Source organism: Hakea prostrata, chromosome 4 (assembly GCF_041222555.1).
Source record: "Hakea prostrata isolate BN-2017 chromosome 4, UWA_Hpros_2, whole genome shotgun sequence".
Classification (NCBI taxonomy): Eukaryota; Viridiplantae; Streptophyta; class Magnoliopsida; order Proteales; family Proteaceae; genus Hakea; species Hakea prostrata.
Window position 1 is genome coordinate 39,283,843 of NC_142603.1, and position 12,331 is coordinate 39,296,173.

Genomic DNA, 12,331 nt, shown 5'->3' on the forward strand with positions numbered 1-12,331 from the left:
CTTCTTGCCCTTACCATGCTCATATCCTTTCTTCCTTACCTCCAATCTCGCCATTTTTATCCTTTTATTTTATTTTTTTGCTTCCAAGTCCTAATTTTGCTCTAATTCATTAGCAACAAATGCAAACCCATCAATCTCTAAAAATTATAGATGGAATGAACTCTAACAATTCTCTTGTTGTGCAAGGATTGCAAGGTGATACCGGGGGAAAGCTTAACTGCACAACATAGACTTGTGGTCTTGGATATGTGCTTAGTCTCAAGAACACATAAAAGGTCCAAGGTAAACTATCCCAGAATAAGATGGTGGAATTTGAAAGGAGAGTACTCTAAATCCTTCGTTAATGAAGTAGTCAAACAAGGAAAATGGGATTTTAAAGGGGATACCAATGTAATGTGGAATGAGATGGCTATGTGTATTAAGAAGGTGGCTAAAGATGTTCTAGGTGAATCAAAAGGAAAGATCCATTTTTATAGAGAGACGTGGTGGTGGGATAGTGAGGTTCAAGCTACCATTAGGAATAAAAAAGCTAGTTTTAAGACATGGCAAAGAACTAAGGATGTTGAGGATCTTCAAAGGTATAGGTTAGATAGAAATGAAGCTAAGAAAATTGCGGGAAAAGCAAGGGAAAGGAAGTATGAAGAGTTATACAATAAGTTAGGCACAAAGGAAGGGGGGAAATGTATTTATAAGATAGCTAAGATGAGGGATAGGAAGAGTAGAGATCTTGACCATGTTAGATGTATTAAAAATGGAGATGGTAAAGTATTAGTTTGTGAGGAGGATATTAAGAAAAGATGGGAAACCTATTTCTCGAGTTTACTAAATGAGCATTCTTCAAGCACTGATGTTTCGGACGATTATACTTTTCACCAAGGCACCAGTGTCCGAACTTATATACGTAGAATTTCGATGTCCGAAGTAAAAGAAGCTTTAAGGAGGATAAAACTCGGCAAGACACAAGGTCCTGATGAAATCCCAATTGAAGTATGGAAGAGCTTAGGAACCCATGGACTAGTTTGGTTGAGTAAGTTGTTTAATAAGATTATGAGCACAGGGAAAATGCCAGATGATTGGAGGAGAAGTGTTGTGGTTCCAATTTACAAAAATAAATGAGATATTCAAAGTTGTAATAACTATAGAGGCATTAAATTGATGAGCCATACGATGAAATTATGGGAGAGAATAATTGAAACCCGTTTGAGACACGTAACTACAGTTACGGAGAACCAATTTGGGTTTATGCCAGAAGATCTACAACGGAGGCTATTTACTTAATTATGAGACTTATGGAAAGGTATAGAGAATGTAGGAAAGACCTTCATATGGTATTTATTGACCTATAAAAAGCTTATGATAGAGTCCCTAGAGTGTTAATTTGGCAAGTACTAGAGAAAAGAAGTGTTGCAAGTAAATATGTAGATATAGTTAAGGATATGTATGATGGTTCGGTGACTAGTGTTAGAACAGTGGGGGGACAAAGTAATGAATTCCCGATAACAGTTGGGCTACATCAAGGGTCAACTTTAAGCCCAAAATCTATTTGCACTGGTAATGGATGAATTAACCAAAGACATTCAAGATGAGGTCCCTTGGTGTATGCTTTTTGCGGATGATATTGTGATGGTTGATGAAACCCAAATGGGAATTAATACCAAATTAGAATCATGGAGAGTAGCTTTGGAATCAAAAGGCTTTAAACTTAGTAGATCGAAGATAGAATATCTAGTTTGTAACTTTAGTCATGATCGAGCAGATGATGAAGTGGTGATACTTGACGATAAAGAGATTCCACAGAGTGATTGTTTTAGGTACCTAGGTTCAATCATAAGTAAAAGAGGTGATTTAGAGGATGAGGTTTCCCAAAGAATTAAAATAGGGTGGATGAAGTGGAGAGGTGCGTCCGGGGTCTTATGTGATCAGCGTATTCCATTAAAGCTTAAAGGAAAATTTTATAGGACCGTTGTTCGACCAGCTATGATGTATGGTGCAGAGTGTTGGGCTGTTAAAAAGAATCATATAGATAAACTCAGTGTAGCAGAAATGAGGATGCTAAGATGGATGAGTGGCAAGACTAGGATGGATAAGATAAGAAACGATCATATTAGAGTTGGTCTGGGAGTTGCTCCCATAAGTGATAAGCTTAGAGAAAGTCGTTTGAGGTGGCACGGGCACATTCAACGGAGACCTATAAATGCTCTTGTTCAGAGAAGTGATATAATCCATATTGAAGGAACTAGAAGAACTAGGGTTAGACCTAAGATAACCTTAGGAGAAGTGGTGAGAAAGGTTATGTATAGCTTAGGCCTTGTATCTAGCATGGCCTCAAACAGAATTGATTGGAGGGCAAGAATCCATGTAGCTGACCCCATTTAATTGGGATAAGGCTTATTGTTGTTGTTGTACAAACTTAAGGACCTTGTTAAAGCAATGATTGTGTCCACCATCATTTGGTGATTGTCATGAATTTTAGTGAACTTTTGATTAATGTAGTTACCAAATCTAAGAAAGTCATGGAGACCTCATTGATTTTGCCTATGGTGAATAGGTAAATAGTTTCTCTATTCAATAGAAAGATCCATTAAAACCTACTAGAAATAGAGCATGAATGAAATGGGTTTGTTCTTGATATGCCAAATTGTGCATGACCTAGTTCAACTTAAGGTCCGAAACGTTGGACTATGTCACCTTGTCGGTGGCTGGCAACATTTTGACTTTTGGCAGGGTGTCAATGAAAATTCGTCAGGGGGTATTTAGGGTCGCTTTGGCTTGAATTTTGTTGTGTAACCTAATTTGAGCCCAATAAACACACATGGAGCATTATTTTGCCCTAAAACATCACTTAATCTAAAGTTTCTGATTGGCTCGTGCCTGGGTATATGCGGGTAAAACTGGAAGTTTAGAAAACTCATATAAACTAATGTGAACATGCAAAGAGAACACAAATACATAACTAGTGAAGAGAAGTACTAAAGTCTACAATTCATTATACAATTTTGTTGAATATGGCTCATGCTTTACATTCTGTTGCCGATGGACATGGGGTCCTGCTTGAATGAAAAATCGGTGAAAAACCGAATGAAATTCTATTAAATATGGTGAATTTGGCGATATGTCGTCAAAAAGCCTACTTTTCACGATATATTGCTGATTTTTCGGCGATATATTGGTGATTTTTGAAATAAGTCGTTTCGCTAGGGGGAGTCATGTCACCCCCTAGCAACATTGTGATATATAGCCCTGTGTCGGGGATATATCGCCGACAGATTGAACCTTGGTTCAACTCTAGTCTAGGTCATGTTTAGTCCCTCGATCGGGTCAACCAGCTGACCAGCATAAGACTCTCCCAATCACCCCTTGATCGGCTTGAGCATAGCCTACAAGTCCACACATGTATAGCCGCACATGGAATGGTCGAGTAACTTGAGTATGGGGAACAAGAACGTGCCAGCCACACGCGTGTATAACCATCAGCATCCAACTTATACATGTTATTAGATTTTGTCCAACATCGACTTGGTTTCTAAAGATATCTAATGCTGACTAGGGACATGCAAGGAACTGCCTCTAGAAAAGTCCATGGGGTTAAAGACCCCACTTATGCATAAATCATGTAACTTTTTCTTCAAGCTTAAGCTCTTTCCGCATTTTCTCTAAGATGAACCTGCAATTGGGTTCTTCATTGTGTCTGCTATTGAATCTGACTTAGATGTTGGGAAGCAGTTCCTTGATCCCTTGTTTAGCCCTTGTTTCCTCTGTCCATAGGTCCATTCAAGTCCAATTAGTTCAACCCTCATATTCATTGCAAGAACTTTGTTTCTTGTTCGGCTTTCTATTTCTCATAAATAGATCCATAGGACTAAAGCCTCTTAAAATAAAGGCTGAGCAGCAATACTCATTTATTGCTTCGCTTTTGTTCTTCTCAATCAAAATTAGCATAGAGTTTCGTTGAATCTATAATTGGTGTTGGTGATCTTGTGATGAAAAGAATTTTTAAGTAGTATAATCAAGCTTAAGACCAAGGTTTCATGTCTTTGTTATATGGAGATTTCTAATATTTGTTATGTTAAGGATAAGGATTATCCAGCAGTAGCATTTGAATTTCAAATTTTAAATTCAAATTATACAGCAACATCTACGTTTGAATTGTAATTTTTCAATTCAAATGTCTTCTCCTTCCTCTCTTGTCTCTCCATTGCCCACTTCCAACTTGCAGCAAAAATATCACTTTGAAACTCTCCCCTGATAATTTTTTGTTGTGGAGAACACAATTGGTTCCCATACTCCGATCTCACAAACTAGTTTGCTTTATTGATGGCACATCCAAGTGCCTTTCTACGACTTTTCCTACTGCCGCAACAATCAATTCAACCATCTCTACTCCTTTTTTTAATCCTGCCTATGATGAATGGATCCAAAAGGATCAATTAATGATGGGTTGGTCAATTGCTTCTCTTACACCTGAGGTTCTCCCTTATATGGTTGGTCGGTCTTGACACAGCATATGCGGTTTGGCAAGCTTTGCAGACAGATTTTGAAACTCTCTCTACGCCAATATTTTACCATTGTAGAACACAAGTAAAGGATGTTGAGGTATTTGAGTCATATTCAAATATGGTTAAAGTATTTGAGTTATACCCAACGTATGTTCTAATATAGGTCATCAGATTAGTTATGATCCAATGGTGTAATGGGCCTTTGTGGGAGAATCTAATTAACCGTAGAACCTAGTGTTGTTCTTATACATACTATCTGGAAGCAACGGTCTGGGTATTCCAAACTAAATACTCAGGATGTAATGCTTTAAGCAACCTCATGCTTAAACCCTGAACATTAACAATCTTAAAGCATCATAGGTTTAATTTTTAGAATTTGGTTTCGGTAGAATCAAAGAAGTTCATCTTTTATTCGTTGAGATGAATGAAGGAAACATCAAATTTTATCCTCCTACTTGTGAATTGTACACTGAATTGGACGTGTTTTTGGCACCCAAAATCAAGGAGTAGATTGGAACTCCAATTGTTTGAAAGGCGATTCCAAGCCCTAATGGCAAAGTTCAATCAAATATGTTCTAGTCAAGCAATGGCACTATTGAAAAGCAGAGCAAAGATGACTTGCTTCGGTTTTGACAAATCTTCTTTCACTTCTTGGTGGAATCATGGAGAAATATGCTTTCAAATCGCAAGTGAAAACGTGCAGCGTTTGGACTAGCGACTAGTAGCTAGAAAAGAAAAAGGAATTTCATCAGAGTAGGCGTCGAAGATAACTTACCACTCCATCGTATCTTCAATTTCACTGGTGAATTTTTGGCAAGTACTGACTTGGCTGTAATTCCCATGGCTGAAAAAAAAAAACCCCCTCTCAGTGGAGAGTGGAAAAGCATCCACTATTTCACTTATGAAATTTGAACCATGATTCAACCCAATTCTTGAGATGGTTGTGGAATTGAATAGCAATATTCTTTTTAGAAATCCATTGGATTCATCTTGTGACGGAAAAAAGGGTTGAAGATGGGTTGCTCAAATTGAATGTGGATGAGGAAAGAAAAAACATCTTTCAAATTTGTTATAATGGTGAAATAGTGGCCTTGTGAAGAAAGCTCGTAAAAATGGTGGCTTATTGTTCAATCATACCATTAAAAATGAAACGGATGTTATTGTTATTTTTATATCATTCCACATCTGATGATATTATTATATATCTTTATGTTATTTCACATTGGATGATATGTCTTCCATAAAAAGGTTTGTCATTCCAAATTTGATGATACAATTGATTACTATGTTGGACATGATGATTATAACATTGCAAATAGAAATATAGAATGGTTCTTTGTAAAAAAACCATTTAGATATTATTCTTGTATAGAAACTTGATGAGAATGTGAATGATTTTTCAGCCATCATGTGAGTTTTATTAAGTTCTTTTGGTTGAACTCTATACTTATGCAAATTATTGAATTCATGTATTATGAAATTCATATTTGTAAATTTGCCATGAATGACGCAAATAGAGGAGTGAATCCAATCCTATGGCTTCGTGGAAAGATTTACTTGACAAATAAAATCACTCAAAGCTGTCATGATGGATCTCGATGAGGGTGATTCACCTCATGAGTAAATGGTTTAAGGATGCAAGGAACAATAATATTGTTCTTTGTGAGAATAAGTGATTCACTTCCAAGAAGAACTTCTAATTAAATTGGGTTTAGATTTGTTCTAAAAACTCATGTTTTGATTTAAAGTGTTCATTTGGATTTAATTGGATATTATTCTCTTTTGGAAAGTTATGAATGACTCTATATTGAATTTGAGCACTATATTTTTTAGATTAATGCTAGCGCCATATATAGAACATAGGAAGAGAATGTTGAGGTATCTGAGTCATACTCAAATATGGTTGAGGTATTTGAGTTATACCCAACGTATGTTCTAATATAGACCATTATATTAGTTAGGATCCAACGATGTAATGGGCCATTGTGGAAGAGTTCAAAATTAATTGTAGAACCTAGTGTTATTCTATAAATACTAGATGGAAGCAACGGTCTAGGTATCTCAAACTAGATACTCAAGGTGTAATGTTTAAAGCAACCTTATGCTTAAACCCTGATCATTAACAAAGGAGACAAATCAGTGGCTACTCATCTCAGAGAAGTGAAGTTTAAACAAATCAGTCGGTCACCAATAAACCTGTCTCCTTGGCAGAACTCAATGCTATCATCTTCAAAATTTTGGGCCCTGATTTCGATAATATTGTTGCTGCTCTTGCTACAGAGAATGAACCGACTTCATTCCATGACTTGCATCGTCTTCTTATCATTCATGGACGTTGCTTAAAATCAGCAACCATAGTTGTGGAAGAAAATCTCCCATGTCCCATCGAATTCTGGTAAGATGAATTTTTTGGTGCCAACTAACAATGCATGCATTCTTCCAACTCTTTCCAATCATCCAAATCAATGCTCTTGAAATCAAGGACCCTGTAACAGGAGGAAGGATCGTTGTCAAATTTGCAGTAAATTTAACCACACTGCAGCTCGATGCTATTTTCGATACACTCCAAGCAACTCCAATGATCAAAACCACTCCCAAGCTGTAGCCAACATTGCTGGCCTCTTTCAAAATCCAGCTTTGAAAGATTGTTCCCAGACACTTCAGCCACCAACCGCATCACTCTTGATTTGACCATGCTTTAAATTTCTGCACCTTGTTCATCATTTACCAAAGATAACTCATGCTTCTATGAATTTCACCTCAGGTGATGAAGGTACCATTGCTCCAAGGGTTACTTAAAGATGGATTGTATCGACTATCAGATCTCCATTTCTCCAGTAAGGCTCGTCCCAGGGAAGCCGATTTTTGTTCTACTCATGACTGGCATGCTCGATTAGGTCATCCTCATTGTCAGATTGTTCATTCTGTTATTAGCAAACATGCACTGCTATCTTCATCTCATAGTTCACTTTTATGTTCTTGTTTTATTGGCAAATCTCAGTGCAGTTGAAACATTAGTAATGACCTTTCGGAGTTAATTTTTTTGTATGTGGTCATGCTCCAATCACTTCCACTGTTGGACATTAATATTTTCTAATGTTCATTGATGATTTTACCAAGTACACATGGTTTTATCCTCTTATTAAGCGTTTTGAGGTTTTCTCAATTTTTTCTTAATTCAAAACCATAGTAGTGACAGTTTTCAAAACAAATCAAAGCTCTTCAATCTGATTGGGGACGGGAGTATCGCAAGCTTCACCATGATCAAGTAAAATCAAGAATTATACATTGTTTTGCTTGTGCTCATACACATGAGTAGAATGGGACTGCCAAACAAAAAATTTGTCATGTGATGGATAATGGAATAACCATACTAGCTTATACATCTCTTCCAATAAAATTTTTGTCATATGTCGTTGAAACTATTGGTTACTTAATCAATAAGCTTCCAACACCACTTTAGCACAACAAGTCAAGTCCCCTTTTGAATGCCCTCCGCTTTCATAGAACTGAGGCGCAACTTCCGCGCGAGGGCAGAGAACTAAATTACAAATTATTCAAGTCCCGGAGATTAAATTATAAATTTTATTTTCTTTGTGTAGGATTTCCTATATTTAGACAATGTAACAATCACAAGTTCTCTTTTAGATCCACCCCCTTTATATTTTTGGGCTATACTCCAAATCATTTAGGCTGTCACTACCTTCATCCATCAACAAATAAGGATGTACTTAGCCCGTCATGTTTAGTTTATTTAAAATTAGTTCCCTTGCAACTAACTCTTCAAATCCCCTATTGAGCATGTATAGGCCGGATTTCACTCCATGGACGATGGTATTGGCAAATCTGACTCAAAGAACACCTACGACGAGTATCTCACCTATCTTACCCTTGCCCACTAGTCCAATTCCTACCCCCAACCCTTGCCCAACAACCAAGGCGATGAACAAATGTTACTGAATCTGGAAAAAAAATCTCTATGCCATTGCAAATTTTAGAACTAGCCTCAACCAACCTCTAGATGCCCCTTAAGAAGATGACAACCATGTCTCCCCTAACCATAATTTAACCAATTTATCTAGCCCAACTTTACCTACAAACCGCACCCTTAAGTCATCTGGCCAAACCCATCACATGCAGCTCTGGTCCAACCCAAAAACCCTCTACCCGATATCCTTTCCCATCTACATCCCTAACCTAAAAGGTGACCATAATAGAGCCGATTTGCTACACTGAGGTAGCTAAATATCCTCACTAGAAGGATGTTATGCTACAAGATGTTAATGCTTTGCTCAAGGGATCTTGGTTCCTCCAAAACCTACCTAGAATATTGTGAGTTGTAAATGAATGTACAAGATTAAAGCCAAGGCAGATGGATCTCTTGACAGGTATAAGGTCAAATTGGTGGCCAAAAGTTACAATCAACAACCTAGTATTGATAACACGAAGATGCTCAGTCCCATTGTCAAATCCACAACAATTAGAATTGTGTTTTCACTAGCCACTGCATCAATTGACATCAATAAATGCTTTCCTAAATGGTGAGTTAATTGAAGAGGTTTATATATCTCATCCTATTAGATTTATTGACCCAGATCATCCAGATTATATGTGCAAGTTGCAACATTCACTATATGGTCTAAAACAAGCTCCACTCCAATGCTTGAGTACCTATTTACTTACAGTACTGGGTTCTCAAGGTTCGAAAATGGATACCTCATTATTTATCTTGAAAAGTGCTACTTATTGCATCTATATTTTGGTTTATGTCGATGACATCATCATCACAAGTTCAATGAAGGCACCCATTACACAAGTTATTAGTTCTCCACATGGTGATTTTCACTTCGTGATTTGGGAGATTCGCACTATTTTTTGGGTGTTGAGGTGGTATGCCATTCATAAGGTATTATTCTATCCCAAGAGAAGTACATCATGGGTTTGTTATAGTGAACCGATTTGGATGGAGCCAAACCCATCCAAACCCCGATGGATAGCTTAACAAAACTCTCCCAAAATGATGGTGATCCTTTGTAAGATGCCACCTCATATAGGAGTAATATAGGTGGGTTGTAGTATGATACTTTGACACGGCTAGACATTGCTTTTGCAGTGAATAAGTTTGTCAATTCCTCCACTCTCCAACCAACTTACATTGGCAAGCTATTAAGCGCATTATACACTATTTGAAGGCTATTGTCAATTCCTCCACTCTCCAACCATCTCAAAGGACTCTACTACTAGATTAATGGCATACTAGATGCCAATTGAGCAGGTTGTGTGGATGATCATCAATCTACTAGAGGGTTGCAATTTATATGGGTTGTAATCTCATATCCTAGTCTACCAAAAAGAAACATACCATCGCCCGTTTCTCTATAGAATCTTAGTATAGGGCGCTGGCTGCACAACCATAGAACTGCTTTGGATTTCTTCTCTACTCAGCAAATTGGGAATTGAAAGGGATCAACCACCAGTCCTATGGTGTGACAATTTAGGGGCTACGTATTTAACAATCAATCCATCGTTTCATGCCTTACCAAACATATTGAGATTGATTTCCATTTCGTCCATCAGCTTGTGGCTCAAGGGAAATTGGAAATCAAGTTCATCTCCACAAAGGACTAGATCATAGACATCATGACCAAGCCATTTTCCACCACCAGATTCCTATTTCTATGTGACAAGATGAAGCTCTCTAAACTGCCCGCTCCATCTTAAGGGGGCCTGTTAAGGATAAAGATTATCCAGCAGTAGCATTTGAATTTCAATTTTCAAATTCAAATTATCTAGCAACATCTACGTTTGAATTTTAACTTTTGAATTCAAATGACTCCATCTCTACATTGAATTTTAGAGTATGTTGTAAATTCAAATTCAAACAAATCAGAGTTCAATTCTCATAGGCTAAATACGGTTAGCCTTTGCTTCATCTACTTCTTCTAAACCCAAAACCAAGATACCCTTCCAGTTTTATCCATTCTTAATGCCTAAAACCATAAATGAAAATATTTTTTTCAAGTTTTGATTTCTTACCCAGTGAAAAAAGGGGTCTCAAAGGGTGGGGGTTGGAAGCTCTAGGACTGATGGTGGGGTGATTTCCAGTAGGGATAAGGTGGGGTAGTGGTGGATGTTCTTTCTTTTTTTTTTTTTTTTTTCTTTTTTAAAATTTTGGTAGTGAGTGATTTCCAACAAGGTGGGGCAATGGTGGATGATTTCTAATAGGGAGGCTGGGTGTGGGTGGAGGGGGGTGTTGTGGTCATTTCACGAACAAACTTAACACCTCTTAAATGGGTGTTAGTTGACTCTAGACCTAGATGTCATTTTTCCCACGAAATGGATCCAACAAGGTTTTAGGTTTCACTAAAGAGATCCAGACGTAGAATTTTCTTTTCCATTTGAAAAAGAAGATCTAAATTTAATTTTGTAATGTTTGAAAATTTTGATTAAAAAAATTTACATTTGAGTCACCTATTTTGGACTAAAATTATGGGTTCCCTCCTACGTGCCCAAAATTACCTTTGGGTCATAAGGGAAACTAACACCATTAATCGCAATTAACTTCATTGGTTGAATGACAAAAATACCGTCATGTAAAATCAAATGAGTTAAGAGTTACTAACATACCCTTGTTTGACTAAACTATCCTTACCTATTGCAAGCCTTCATGTAGGAGGGTGAAGGGATAGGACCTTTGCCAATCTTCTTCCTTCACCTTGCCGAAAGTCACCCAATCTTAAAATAAATAAATAAAAACCACCACTATTGAGGAGTGCAAATAGTGGCGTTTGGGATTTTTTTTCCTCTTCTTTTTTAGCTTCCAAATCTAGCCACTCATTCTCACACTCCAACTGCAAAAACAAGAGACCATGGCAAGACTGTGGATGTTGTTCACTCTTTGTGTGTTGCCAGCTTTGTAAGGGTCACTCGGATCGGGATCATCTCCCCGTCGGGAGAGCACAAAGTGCTCCCTGACACCTTCCCAACCACAAAAATACAGTGGGGCTCACAGGTGAAATTTTGAGTTTTTATTATTATTTTTTTCTTCCAAAAAGTGTTTTTCACCATGGGCCCCACTATTTTTGTGGTCGGGATGGCGTAGGGGAGCACTTTGTGCTCCCCGTCGGGGGAGCTGATCCCGACTCGGGCCACTCACCCTATCAAGAAACCCTTCATTGTCACTGGCAATGTCTTTTGTGATACCTACAATTGTAGTTTCGAAACCTCTGCCACCAATTACATTCCTTGGTAATTCAACACTTCTAAATTCCAATATATTTTCCCTTTCTTCTTCCTCTTTCCCTTCCCTTTGTTTTCTTCATCTTTCTTCACTACTTTAAGTTATTAGGGTTTCCAAAGCATTTGCTTTGTTGCTTGTAGGCTTAGATCTAGATCACTAATGACATGTGCTACTTAATTTCGATTGAAATTTTGTTGGTGCAAAGGTTAGGGTGGAATTCAAGGACAGAAAAACACTTAAGGTCACACTCTAAGTTGATGCTATGATTGATGGTACTGGGACTTACAAGATCACATTTCTAGATAATCACAAGGATGAATTCTGTTAGTCATTGCTCCATAGTAGCCCTCAGAAGGCTGTACCACCAAGACACTAGGGCATGATAGGTCCTATGTTATCCTCACCAACAACAATGGCATCTGCCATGCCAAGACTAGGTCAAATGGTGGCGTTCGGGTTTTTTTAATTTATTATTTTTTTATTGGTAGCGAGTGCTTTCTGGCAGGGTGAATCCTTTCACCCACCTACATGAAAGGTTGGGATAGGTAAGGGTATTTTAGTCAAATTGCATTTATTAAACACTTTGGAGGTATTT